Raw genomic sequence first — 14,765 nt, 5'->3', positions numbered from 1 at the left:
ATGACTTATAAAAGTGCTAGAACTCAGTTAAGAAGACCAGTCTAAGATGACCCAGTTCTTTGAAACACGATTGGATCTCAAACTCAGATTTTCTAAAACCTAGCCACTGTCATTTCCACTATTCCTCGGATCCTCTTTGTTCCAGCATCCCGAGAAAAGCGTCATTTGGGCTGACTTCAGATTGAGTTGGGAGAGAACTCTCTTCCATTCCATGTCACATTACATGCACGCCCCCACCAGAAAGAGACCCTGTACCCACACAGCAATTGGCTTGCACGGAGGTCACGGATTTCCTCAAAGCAGGCTCATAGCCCATATACAAACCTTCTATGCAAGACCCAGGAGAATTCAGACCCAACACCCATGTTGAAAAGGGACCTCATCCGTGAGAGTACCGCACCTTTCCCACGGCGTCTGCCCTGCTCCAATTCAAAGAAAACTTGCTTTTGTTGACAGCAATTGAGCCAGCTGAGCAACTCTTTTGAGCCACAACACAAAAAGACAGGACAAGAGGCAGCTTTCAAGATAGAAGCTACCGATAGGACCACCCCTTTCCAGGCAGGCAGGGTGGCTGTCAGCTGTGTGGCACAGAGTAGCATTGCAGGCTGGGGCAACAGTGTGTGTGCCCTCTGCCCAGAGCCACCCCAGCTCAGGCTGATAATGTGTCCCGCAGGCGACATTCCTCCGCGGAGCAGCTGCCCGTGCGCTTTAACACGTCCCATTGTACTGTTGATTTACTGGGACCTCTTGGGCACTGTGTTTGTAAATGACCGTCATCATAACGCCAAAGCTCCAGACACACAAGTATCTTGTGGATCATGAAAAGAAAAGGACATTTTTATTTAAAACAAATATAATCCCAGTAAAACCCACACGCGTGTCTGGTGGATTTTATTAACTTTCCTCTAGTCCAAGCAAGTTATGATGGAAAAGAGCCTGAGCTTTGGAGACACAAGTCCTACTTCACACTTGCTAACTGGGACAAGTTATCAAACCATTTTAAGCTCCAATTTTCTCAGTTATAAAAAAAGATATAAAAATTGTACCTTTCTCAAAGGACTATCCGGATGGCTGCATAAGACAGTGAAAAGATGACCATTAGAATGGCATCTGGTACCTTGTAAGAGCTCAACAAAGATCCAGTGTTAGTTGTTTTACTGAAATATATGTGGCACAGCAGCCAGCATTGTGGTTTAGCTGGTAAAGTCGCCACCACTGATGCCAGCATCCCATATGGGCCCCAGTTCATCCAGCTCCCTGCTAATGGCCTGGGGAAAAGCAGAAGAAGATGGCCCAAGTGTTTGGCCCCTGCCTCCCATGTGGGAGACCTGGATGAATCTGCTGGCTCCTGGCTTCAGCCTGGCATAGCACTTGCCATTGAGATCAACAGATGGAAGATATTTCTTTCTCTCTGTCTGTCTGTCTCTCTGTCTCTGTCTCTGTCTCTGTCTCTCTCTCTCTCTCTCTCTCCCCCTCACTCTGTAACTCTGCCTTTCAAATAAATAAAATAAATCTTTAAAATGTTACATGTGTGTGTTTATGTATGTGTGTATACTGGACAACCTTAGCTCCAAACAACTGTAAACCTCTTTAACAGATTTTTATTCATTTCTCTACAAAGCCAGAGAAAAGTGAAAAGTGATTACAGTAGTAATTGGCATATGATAAATGACATATAATTGCCTGCTTTATTATTATTGTTGTTGATAGCATCATCATCTTGTAGTCATTATTATTGATCAAAAACCAAATTGTAACCTTTGGAACTTGAATTCAATTAGCCAGGTTTATCAACTAATGGATTTCTCTAATCAACTAATATTTCTCTAATATCAACTAATGGATTTTCCAAAATTTTAAAAGGGAAAGGAAGATGAAATCTTACAATGGGTAGAGATGGGCTATGGTTAGAATTAAGTTAGAGCAAGGATAGACAAATTAGCACCTGTAGCCTATTTTTGTAAATAAAATTTTATCGAAATAAACCCCACACATTTGTTCGCACATTGCTTATGGCTGCTTTCGCATTACAATGACAAAGATGAGTAATTGTCCAGGAGACTTACAACCTACAAAGCCAAAAATATTTACTTCCTGGCTGTTTACAGAGAAAGTTTCCAACCAAGAGACTAGAGAGAAGGAAATGGGCCAAAAATAGAATCTGGCACATAGTAGGTTGTCAGTAAATACTTATTGAAAAAAAATGAACAAATGAGTAGGCAGGAAGCAGCTGATTTATTGTTGGCCTTGACCTATCAAGTTCTTCATGAAGTCACGACCACTTCATATTGATGTCAGCTCCGTTATTGTCCTGTAGAATTGTTTGAGCCATTGTTGGGAATGAATAGGGTGTAAATATCACTTGTAAATCAGACCCAACGGCACTGCGTTGCTGCCAATCGCGCCAAGTGTTCCATGCTCAGCCCCATTCAAGCAGGAAACAGCGAGAGGAAGCTTGATAATTGCAGAAAACTTTATATTGAGATAATACAGAGACTAGAGAGCAATAGTCCAAGACTATTACATGGTGCGTTTGTCTTAAGTTAGAGCAAAGGAAATGGATGTATGTGATTCCCAATCCCACTTCCCTCCAGAAATAGAATAAGAAAAGTGTACTTCTGCATTCAGAGAGGCCGATCAATGAACACAGTCATTTTGAGAATTAAAATTCAGTAAAAAACTGGGGTTTAGATTTGGTTAAAGTGCGGGTTAGACTGCATTACTGGAACACAATTTGCTAAAACATCTGCTGAAGTCCCTCATCTAAATGTAAATTCCCAATCACACCCTCTCTAATGCGGGCTCTGGGTAGGCCCATGCTCCTCTTTGGTCTCTGAATGCATCAGCAGAACTCAACTTTCCCCAAGCAGACAGCCTTGCGCAAGACCAGATAAACGAGCAACTGGAGCAGGATCTGCAAAGAAGTGATAAGGTACTTGCCTCAGAAGACTCAGTAAGAAGGCTAACATCTGATGATGTCTTGGTGTGAGAGCTGGATTTAGACTTCTGGATCTACAGGTTGCCCTGATCGTTTATCTTTGATTGCCCAGCATCTGCTTTGTTTCCTTCTACAGAAACTGCCCCTGTCCCATTCTCAGTCAAGCGGTTTTTCTTAGGATCCCTGTCCACGATCCAGAATTTGATCCTAACTGGTTTCCATATAGCCCATCCTTCTTTCCACACTGGCAGGTCATTTTATAAAAGAAAGAAGAGAGAAAGGGAGGAAGGAGGGAAGGAAAAATCTGCAGGACTTAGATTTGTTCCTAGCTCCCATGGACGGCTCCCTAATTGGCGACCAACACAGCAATTCAGGGAACCAGGCGCTCTTTGGTTGATTCATCCTACGGGATGCATGGCTGTGGTCCCCAGGTCTCCCCAGGTGCCCCCTCTATTCCAGTCAAGCAGAGAGGAACAGAGGCATCAGAATCATGGCATTCTGCCCACATTTATCAACTTGGGTTGGGAAACGTATTCCAGCTGACAACACAGAAGAAAGAGAACCCTGACTTGGTAGATGGTGAGTCCTACATCTGCCGCGGTTGGGCTGTTAATTCTGTGAGTGCTGATGCTGTCTGAAGACAGGTTTGTTGAGAATTCTGGAGGAAGGATGCTCCCTTGCTCCACCGAGTGGGTGTGGGGAGGAAGAGCGCCTGAAATTCTAGGGGTCATTAGGCAGCCTGAGAATGGAACAGATGATCTGGAGGAAGCAGAGCTGAGACACGGATGCTGAGGGCGCTTTTGAATCATGAATCAAATCATGCCTGAAGCCAGGCTCATCTTTTGGACTTTTCGTTTGTGTAACCCAAGAAATTCTCTTTAGGTTGAAGCCAGTGACTTGGGTTTTCTCTCACTTGCCACTAAATGGATCAAGTTATTTGATGCTGTTTTTTTGGCCATTAGTAAACCCCACCCTCCCTCTGCCAGCTCTGTTGATGGCAAAGCAGCAGCAGCAAAGAGGTCGGAAGTTCAGAAGAACTGGCACTCTTGCCTCTGGGCACACTACATCTTTGTGTCTCCATTTCTTGACAGATAAATGAGAAATAGTAACTTCATCTATACCATGGCTTGCTGAATGTTCTTGAGATAATTCACGCCAGTGCTGGGAAGAGTGGGTGACAACGAACAGGACTGTGAGAGACTTGTCATTAGGATGATGGTGATACACCAGGCCTGCCTTCTTCCTTGGGCCACACTTCAGTCTATGAAGCCATCACTCTTTTCAGCTAACTGAATACCTATATTTATTGGCATGTATTGGGGCAGTGGAGCCAAACCACAAATTCTTTTACTATCCAAAACAGATCGGTTCATTCACCCTGGAAAAACTGAACTCATTGGACCCTAGTGATACCATACATGAGCAACCCTAGACTCACAGCTTCAACGAGCAAAAACCAGAAGCTGCATTTTCTATCATGACTGAACATCCCCTCTCTGAGAAGGTGGCAGGAGGGGAACCAAGAACAACATCCAAAACGCCGCTTTCATTCTGTAACATGTAACCAGCACAAACAGCTCCACAAGCCAGAGATAAATGTTTGTTTTAGTTTCTCAACTCACCTCTCAAGGCTCCATGAACCTTACTGGACATGGAGTCCAGCATCTTCTAAAAGATTCCACTCCACCTAACATCAGGAGAGTCTACATAGCCGAAGAGATAGCACAGTCCGAAAAGGGGTTCCAGATCTGTCTCAGGCTGGGAGAAAAATGGAGTTTGGGCACTGTCATTGTACCTTGCAGCCAGATAGGGGCGCTGTTCTGGACAGGATCTGCTGCTCGCTGCTCCTGCTTGCCACACCTGCTGTTGCTTCCAGCTGTTTTCTGAGGGAAGATGCCCTGAGTGCCAAGTGTTGCCCAGCTTTTCCTGTTGGTTCTTTCGGTTCACAACCTCCCCTGCCTTCCAGAACGTCCTCCAACCCCCAGCCCACCACATTCTCAGTGGTTCCTGAGTGATGCGCCTTTATTTTCTTTTTAAGTTATGTTTATTTATTTATTTTTAAGATTTATTTTATTTATTTGAAAGATTTACAGAGAGAGGTAGAGACGGGGGGGGGGGGGGAGGGTCTTCCACCCACTGGTTCAGTCTCCAGATGATCACAATGACCAGAGCTGCACCTATCCGAAGCCAGGAGCCAGGAGCTTCTTCCGGGTCTCTCGCATGGGTGCAGGGGCTCAAGGACTTGGGCCATCCTCCACTGCTTTCCCACGCCATAGCAGAGAGCTGGATTGGAAGTGGAGCAGCCAGGACTAGAACTGGCACCTGTATGGGATGCTGGTGCCACAGGCAGAGGATTAACCTACTGTTCCACAGCACTAGCCCCATGTTTATTAAGAAGCAAAGAAGTTTATCAGTATTTTGGAAGCACACATTTACTTATATTTTCTTTCTTTTTTAATTTTTTTCCAGTCTCTTTATTATCTCATTTAATTTGAAAGAAACATCATTTTTTTTAAAGATTTTTTTTATTTATTTGAGAGGTAGAGTTACAGATAGTGAGAGGGAGAGACAAAGAGGTCTTCCTTCCATTGGTCCACTCCCCAAATGGCCCCAATGGCCGGAGCTGCACCAATATGAAGCCAGGAGCCAGGAGCTTCTTCTGGGTCTCCCGCGCAGGTGCAGGGACCCAAGGATTTGGGCCATTCTCCACTGCTTTCCCAGGCCTTAGCAGAGAGCTGGGTCAGAAGAGGAGCAGCTGAGACTAGAACCAGCACCCATATGGGATGCCTGCCTACTGTGCCTTGGAGCCGGACCCAGAAACATCATTCTTACGCTTGCTCATTTGTAGGCATCATGTGCCTTTAGATGGGACACTGTGCTGTGTGATTCCAGGAGGCCCCTTTTTGCTGTAGAAAAAGGAAAACAAGCATCTAAAATCAGCTGTCAGTCCTTGATGACTCCCCTTGGCAGGAAGGGAAGGAGGGCAGGACACTGAGGCATTTACCGTTCATCTGCTGCACCCCTCATCTCGCCCACTCGGGGTTTCCAATTTTTCTTTTATGAGAATGTAGACGTTGCATTTTTCCTAAAGTCCCATTGATTGTCCTTTAGCCACAACACTGTGATGTCTGCAGACCACCAGCAGGTGGCTCACGTGCCTTTAAAAGCAAAGCCAGGATGCTGGATCTATTTTTAACTGTGGGTTTGTTTTCTTTCCTTTTTTCCACCTTATCTACTTCCCAAAGAATACAGCAAGCAATTTTTTTCATTATGCTTTTTAATAACTACTATGCATCAAAACTTAGATTATTATTAAGATATACACTGTACTAAAGAAAATGCTGAAATGTGTACATTTCTTAAGAGTAGGATTAAGTCGCCTGCTTTTCCAAAGAGCAGAGGTCGCCGTCCCATACGGCCTTATTCTCTGCCTTATTCTACCACTCTGTCTTCCTCCTTCGTTTTCTCATTCTTTCTACCTTCTTGATCCCTCATTTCTTTTTTATTTATTTATTTTTTTTGACAGGCAGAGTGGACAGTGAGAGAGAGAGACAGAGAGAAAGGTCTTCCTTTGCCGTTGGTTCACCCTCCAATGGCCTCCGCGGCTGGCGCGCTGATCCGAAGGCAGGAGCCAGGTGCTTCTCCTGGTCTCCCATGGGGTGCAGGGCCCAAGCACTTGGGCCATCCTCCACTGCACTCCCTGGCCACAGCAGAAAGCTGGCCTGGAAGAGGGGCAACCGGGACAGAATCCAGCGCCCCGACCGGGACTAGAACCCGGTGTGCCGGTGCCGCAAGGTGGAGGATTATCCTGTTGAGCCATGGCGCCGGCCTTGATCCCTCATTTCTTTCTTCCTCGATTGTTAGCCATCTTAAACTGAAATGTCTTAATCAATGTATTTACTCCATGAAACGTGGTTTTCTCTGTTCTTTAAGAGTCAGTTTTGGTGGAACATTCTTTGACATCAAAGACAAAAATACCAAATTTTAAAAAGTGTTAAGAGCTAAAACTACAAAACTCTTAGGGGAAAAAAAAAAAAAAGAGAAAGTTTTGGGACCCTGGATTTGGCAATGACTTTTTGGATATGAGGTCAAAAGTAAAGACAACATCAACAAAAAGACAAACTGGAATTCATCAAAGAAGAAACTAGAAACACTGCGGCGTCACGGGATGGATAAAGGTCTGCGTCTGTCCACAAGCAGAAAGCGTCCTGGCTGCACTGAGCGCCTCGCCGGCCCGTGGGCTGCAGAGCTGAGCCAGGTGGGCAGGGAGGAGGCAGAGGGGATGCTCAGCGCGACTTTGCCGACTTCACACTTTCGTCTCAAGCAGGACCTGCTGACTGGCTTCCCCCTGGAAAGGACAAACAGAAGTCACAGAAAGGGAAGCTTGCAGTGCGGAAAGAGGTCGGCGGCCAGAGGAAGAGGAGAGGGCCGCAGGGCAGGGAGGCACGTGTTTGCACACTTCCCCTGCGCCGCACAGCCGACTCGGCAAGGGCCAGGATCTGATGAGTGTGCAGGAAGCCCCACTGCCTCCCAGCTCCTAGCAGCGCCCGAGGGCCTTCGTTCATCCTCAGAGCCCACGCAGAGGGGCGGGCAGGGGCGCGGGGCCAACTGTAGGCGCCGGGCAGCCTGTATCCACGGGGCTCCTTGGGCTCCTTGGGCCTTCTGGGCAGGAGCCTTACAGGGAGGGAGGCAGCGCCTCGGCCCTGAAGACGCCAACGTCCCCACCATCACTCACTCTCTCCTGAGCCCTGTTAGCTGATTCCGACCATCACGGCCTTCCTAAAAAATTCAAGCCCTGAGAAACAGAGGATTAAACATTTGCCTCAAGCTTGTAAGATCCGGCGCTTGGAAGATGGAGTTGGGGCAGGTCTGGCTGCCTCCCTCCCCACGGGCATCCCAGATCCCCACGACACAGTGCAGCTTTGACCGGCTGCTTTCAGGTGCGCCTGGAAATTGAGAAGGGCCAAAGTCTTGGGCAACCCAGGGAACATAGCTAGGATAATCAGAAGCTAATTTACAATTAAAGAGAAAGAGTAGATAGTTAACAATAGAACATCACTATATCACTATAACGCCTAAAGTCTCACTGCCGAGAATCCCGGGGCAGCTCACTCAGGTCCCGGCTGGCAGGTCCCGGGCAGAGTGTTCTCTCCACAGGTGACATTCCAGAATCTTGCCCTCTCAAGCTCCCTTCCTATGCCAGTGCTTGGCATAGCAGGTTAAGCCCCTGCCTAGGGCACTGCTGGCATCACATATGGAAGCTGGCTGGATTCCCGGCTGCTCCTCTTCCAAGCCAGCTCCCTGCTTGCGGGCCTGGGAAAGCAGTGGAAGATGGCCCAAGTGTCTGGGCCCCTGTCACTCACGTAGGAGACCCAGATGAAGCTCCTGGCTCCTGGCTTCCCCCTGGCCCAGCCCTAGTTGTTGCAGCCATTTGGAGAGTGAACCAGTGGATGGAAGACTCTCTCTCTCTTTCTCTCTCTCTTTCTCTCTCTCTTTCTCTCTCTCTCCCCCCTTCCCTCTCTCCCTCTCTCTCTCCACCTCTGTCTCTCCCTCTCTATAACTCTTTCAAATAAATCAATAAATCATTACCAAAAAATTATTCTGAACCAAGGTGGCATTCATCCAAAAGTCCTTGTGTGACTAGGTAGAGTGTTTACTCTCCCAAGAACTGGGGGAACACACACACCCCTATCCGTTTCACATCTGGAGTGAAAACAAAGCTTGCTTTTCTCTGCAAGGTGAGCCAGGCCTACAGAAAGAAACAGTACCTGCAGCTCTAGGCAGTTGGATTTACAGCACAAACAAGGGCATGGAAGACCGTTATTTTAATATTAATCCTTCAGCAAGTTCAATTCTTGGCTACTCCGCTTCCAATCCAGCTCCCTGCTAATGCTCCTGGGAAAGCAATAAATGACCCAAGTCCTTGGGACCCTGCATCTACTTGGGAGACCCAGGTGGAGTTCCTGGCTCCTGGCTTCTGCGGCATCCAGCCCCAGCCATTGCAGCCATTGGGGAAGAGAAGCAGCTGATGAAAAATCGATCTCTCTCTCTCCCGCTCTCCCTCTTTCCCGCTCTCCCTCTTTCCCTCTCTCTGTCTCTCCCTCTCCCTATCTCTATCTTTCAAATACATAAATAATCTATTTTTTTTTAAGTTTAGACTATTTTCTTATGAGGGCTACACAGGCATACATGAGGGCGAAGCACATGAAGTTGTGAGTATGCATTCATTTCTCACCTCAAAGCGTGAGGACGTCTATGGTTCCTGACATCCACCTGCCTCTGCAGGACGGTGAGGTCATCTGGGCAAAACAGGGCCGTGGCAATAGATCATAGCTGAAACATCTCCTCATTGCCCTTTCTGCTCGCTAGAATGTTCTATATTGTCTTACATAGAGAAAGAAATTTTGAGGAATTGAAGCAGTTTCAGATCTTTCATCATTGAGTGCAAAGCTGAAAGGAACTTGGAGTGAGAGAAAACGCCTTAGGGTGAGAGGAGTGAAAAGAAGGCTTTGCAATCCTGTAAGCACTGGAGGGGCAGTGAGAACATAACGATAACATAAGAACCTCCTTACGTTATCAAGGTCAAGGTTGGTCAATAGTTTGGGGCAAGACTAGCGCCACAGCTTTTGTGTATGTTAAACCAACTGTCATTTCTGAACCAATATTCACCACTGGTGAAAAGGTGAGAGGAATGTTGTGGGTTAAAATAATTTCATTTGTAAGGAATAGAAAAATCTTTAACACAAGTTATAAGAATTTGTTTTCCCAGATATCAAAATAATAACCTAAAAGAATAAGAGGTTAAAAAAATTTTCCAATAAGTGAGGCTATTTTAAGATAACGCATTTGGGGGGAAGACATTATGCCAGAGCTGAGTGGCACCAAGAGCAGAAAAGACAGACAGATTTTTGCAAGTGGAATGGGGAATTCGAAGAAAAAAGAAGCACACATTTTAATAAATGCTTTTTCTGAAGATGGATTATCTAACCTGCTTACATATAGAACTTGGAAATGCTCACTTCAGTTAGTTATTATTTCTGCCATTTGTTGTGAGTGCCTATCCAATAGTAAGCCCTCTTCCAAGTATCTGAGATATGTCAGTTAACTAAGCAGACAAAAATCCCTTCCCTCAGTGAGCATAGATTCTATCTAGGCAGACAACAGACTATAAACACAATAAACAGATGCACGCATGGTAGCGTAGAAAGTGACAGGAGCCAAGGGGAAAAGAAAAAGACAAGGATATGCAGAAGCAGGAGTCCTGGGGGCAGGGGTCCGGTGTGCATACAGAGCATTCCAGCGGGTGTCATTGAAGGGTAGAATTGACCAAGGGCTTGACAGAAGTGAAGGAGTTGGTCAAATGACTGTGTATGGGAAGATTATTCCCGACCTTGGCAAGTAGGTAAAATAGAAGCATCCCTGGTGGCTGCATCCACCATCGTGTGCTCTGCAGAGCTGCTCCAGTTCCTGGTCTCAGAGCAGGGCTGAGTCCCTAAACAAAGGACAAGAAATCTGAGTGACCCAGTTTGTCTGTGTTGTGCTGTGCTGGGGTTGGCAAGACCAGCAGACTATGTAATAGGCCATGGGCAACTGGGGACCCAACACATTCAGTTCTGGTCCAAGTATGCCTGTGGTTGGGTGAAACTCCCCTGTACTTTTATCTTTGCTATTAGGATTTTTGTAGTCATGTCATGTATTAAATAAGCAGCATTTTAATGACTCGGTTAGATGGAGAACAGGTAATCCATTTATTATTTTAGCCTTCAGATAGAATGGTGACCTGCCATAACAGAGCACATGGCTAGAACAAGGCATCTACTACAAGTTCAGCAACATGCTAACTTATTAACCATGAATCAGTCACTCAATTCATTTAATATCTCCCGAATCAAGATAACGCTCCTCATCCACCCTATTTGCAAAACTGTAACAATGTTTATGTCCTCCAGGCCCAGCATAACACGTGATACCCCAGACATGTTTGTTGGATGAATACATGGGCACATAAAATTGATGGTGTGCTAACAACCAAGAAAAAAGCATCCTGTTGGAAATGACTTATGTCTACACAATCAAAGTAAAAGTGGACATCTGGGACAACTGCTAATATAAAGTTATTAGTTAGTTATATTTATATGTATATATATATGGCCAAATAAAATATCATTTAGATTTTTCACTTGAAGACATTTGTAAACAGAAGTTATTTCAAAATGTGATAGAAAACTGTAGACTACTCAGTTTTGGATCAATTCAGAAAAATATAGGATATTCTCACCCAAATAAGAAAGAGTGGAGGCAAAGAAAAAGAATACAATACTGGTCAGCCAATCAGCAGAGAGCAGGGAGGACAAAGGAAAAGGAAAGGAATGGGGAGATGAGAAGGGGGAGGGGAGGGAAGGGAAGAAAAAAGAAGAAGGTGAATTCCTTTTTTATAATTTCTATATTTGGAATGCAAATAACTGTTGGCTTGTTTCAGTGTTACAGTAAGATGTGAAGGAGAGCAGAAAAAGATTTTCACACTCTGGCCAACATGTGTCAGGTACCAAGAATTCTGCCCAATGAATATACAAAAAGAATGTCCAGCAGAATCTAACACCAAGCTATTTGGGTAAGAAAACTGGATTCCCTGGAAATGCATACTCAGCAAGAATTTCTCAAGGTTGGGCAGAAAAATCCATCTCTCCTCCTGGGGACTCTCTTCCGTACTCCCTGGAATGGTGAGGTGAGGTTTTGAAAGCCTCACCTTGGCCAGCATCTAAATTTTCTTTTTTTTTTTTTTCTTTGACAGGCAGAGTGGATAGTGAGAGAGAGACAGAGAGAAAGGTCTTCCTTTTTGCCGTTGGTTCACCCTCCAATGGCCGCTGCGGCCGGCACATCGTGCTGATCCGAAGCCAGGAGCCAGGTGCTTCTCCTGGTCTCCCATGCGGGCGCAGGGCCCAAGCACTCAGGCCATCCTCCCCTGCCTTCCCGGGCCATAGCAGAGAGCTGGCCTGGAAGAGGGGCAATCGGAATAGAATCCGGCGCCCCAACCGGGACTAGAACCCGGTGTGCCAGCGCCGCAAGGCAGAGGATTAGCCTGTTAAGCCATGGCGCCGGCCTGCATCTAAATTTTCTCATGGACCACATTAGTTGTAGAAGGGTAATGAGTATGAGTGGGAGGTATTTCCAAGTAGTTGCCCAGGATTTCTCCTAGTGAAAGTGTTCAGAGACTTACTATTGTAAAGCGCCACTTTGTTTGGAGAAAATTCTAGGAGCCGTTGGATCTGCTGAAGCTACGTGAAGCCACTGTTGACAGTTTTCTAGTTCCATACCAAGAACGCGTGGCTGCCATGCTGAGAGCTCTTTCTTCTCAGTGCAGCAAAAGCTGCCCGCAGAATGAAAAAATAAATACATTTTAATCAGAAAATTAATCTCAGATTTCCAATTTCTGAACCTTTTTCCCTTGTAAAACAAAAGATACAATTGATCCCCATGTGGACAGCGATGTTTGCTCTACTTCGTAAACATAAACCCTAACCGTGTGGGCCATCTCACAGAGTCCTGGAGGCTCTTGTTCAAGGTTAGTGGACGGCCTCAGCGTCCACCTCTGGTCCCACTCTGTCTGCATGCAAATCCCCACCACCACCACTCTCTAGTTTTGGGACCTCGAACAAGTTACTCTCGGTCTTCTCATCTGTAAAATGGGGATAGAAGGGACTGGGAACTGGAGTTGCAGCTAAGCCACTGCTTCAGACGCTACATCCTGTATCAGAGACCCTGGGTTCACGTGCTGACTCCACTCTCCACTTCAGCTTCCTGCAAATGCAGACTCTGGGAGGCAGCAGGTGATGGCTCAAGTACTTAGAGCCCTGCCATTCATGTAAGAGACCTGAACTAAGTTCCCGGATGCCAGCTTCAGTTTGGCCCAGCTCTGGCTGTTGCAGGCATTTGGGGAGCAAACCAGTGAAAGGAAGACCTCAATATCTCTTTCTCCACCCCCTCTCTAGTTCAAGTAAATAAATAAATGGGAATAATAGTAACACACATTTGGCTTATGGTGAATTGTCAATACATGAAATTTAGTAACAAATTTAAATACATAACTCTGCAATCAATATGCACATTCAATTAAGCTGATTCAAAAGGTTAAATGAATTAAAAATTAAAAGAAGGTCTGACACATAGTGAAAGCTTTGTGTGAATTTGCCGTGATGGGGGTCAGCATCGTGGCATAGCGGATTAAGCCATTGCCTATGACATCAGCTTCCCACTTTGGAGCATTGGTTCAAGTCCTGGCTGCTCTGTTTCTGATCCAACTCAGCCATTTGGAGACTTCTACTGGATGGAAGATTCTCTCTCTCAATCTCTCTCATATAACTCTGCCTCAAAAGTAAATAAAATAAATCTTAAAAAATGCAGGGATGACGATGAAGGTGATAAAGAGGAGGATTCCTCTTTCTTGGATACCACTGAATGCACACTTGAAATGTTTTTTATTACACAAAATGACCAGTGACTAAAAACTCAGTAACCATCAGGCCGTGGAGCAAGCAATCAGTAAGCATTAACCACCCAGACTCCCACAGCTACAGATGTTCAACATCAATGTGCTGGTGCCTTCCCCCAACCCTGCCCTACTTTCCTTTACCAATGTGGGAAAAGTCTCCGATGCCAATCAGGAAATTCCTCTGCTCACCCAAGAGGAAACTAAAACCCCTTGCACTGCTAAGGACAAATGGCAGGGGCACGTAAGGTGAGCGCTGATCCAGGAAGACCCTAGGAAGGAGCAGCGAGAGAGCAGGGGGCAGCTCGGGTCTTAAGGGACTGTAGACGGCACTGTGGGCATAACGGAAGGAGCCAGCTGCCTGTCAGATAGTGTGAGTTAAAAACTCCTGTCTCCAAACCACTTTGAATGATTACAGACATGACAATAATCTGCAAAAGGAAATGTGGACTTCAGGAAAGAAAGTGACATCCCACCCAGTAGAGGAGCCACAAGTCAACAGAACAGAGACAGCCCAGGACAGGGCAAATCCAGACCAGCCTTGGACCCACAGTGCACACAGGGTAGAGATCGTTGTAGCCATTGTCTGTTACATCTGCATGTCTTAACTATATAATCATGGTGGTTTAAGCAGCCACTCTGTGCCAAGTGGCTATTTCTTTGTCAATTGTAGATTATAAGGATTTGAAATAACTTGAATAATATTTGTTCATAGCAATAAAAAAAACCTAATAGAAGTAAAATTTATTAATACAACTATTCAATTTATGAAGAATGCCAAGTGAGTTGTGTTTATTTAAATGAATCTCATTGATAAAATCTCTGTGCAGGTCCTGGATTGCAGAGTCTTGTGGCCACTGGCAGGCTACCTTCCACTTCCTGGACACTGGAAAACAAAGCAGTCCATGTGCCAGGTCGAGGGCCGTCATCCCTGAGGGAAACCAATAGAACACCACGTTTGGAGGTTGCCAATGCAAACTTGCAAAGGAAGAAAGAAGCATCCCTTTGTCGCAGATGTTTGGGAAATACTGCCTTGAGCAAAGTTGAAGTGTTTGTTCCAGTTTGCTATGGTATTTTATTGTAGTTTACTGCAGAATTTTTTGGAACTTTTTTAAAGAAAATATTTATTTAAGAGAGAGAGAGACTCTTCCATCTGCTGGTTCATTCTCCCCAAATGGCCCCAACAACTGGGACTGGGACAGGCCAAAGCCAGGAGCCTGGAACGCCCATCAAGGTCTCCCACAAGGGTGGAAGAGTCCAAGTACTTAAGCCATCATCTGTTGCCTCCCAGGAGCATCAGCAGGGAGCTGCATCGGAAGCGGCACAGCCAGGTCTCAAACC

This window comes from Lepus europaeus, chromosome 10, assembly GCF_033115175.1.
Source record: "Lepus europaeus isolate LE1 chromosome 10, mLepTim1.pri, whole genome shotgun sequence".
Taxonomy (NCBI): domain Eukaryota; kingdom Metazoa; phylum Chordata; class Mammalia; order Lagomorpha; family Leporidae; genus Lepus; species Lepus europaeus.
Note: the sequence above shows the minus strand (reverse complement) of the source record.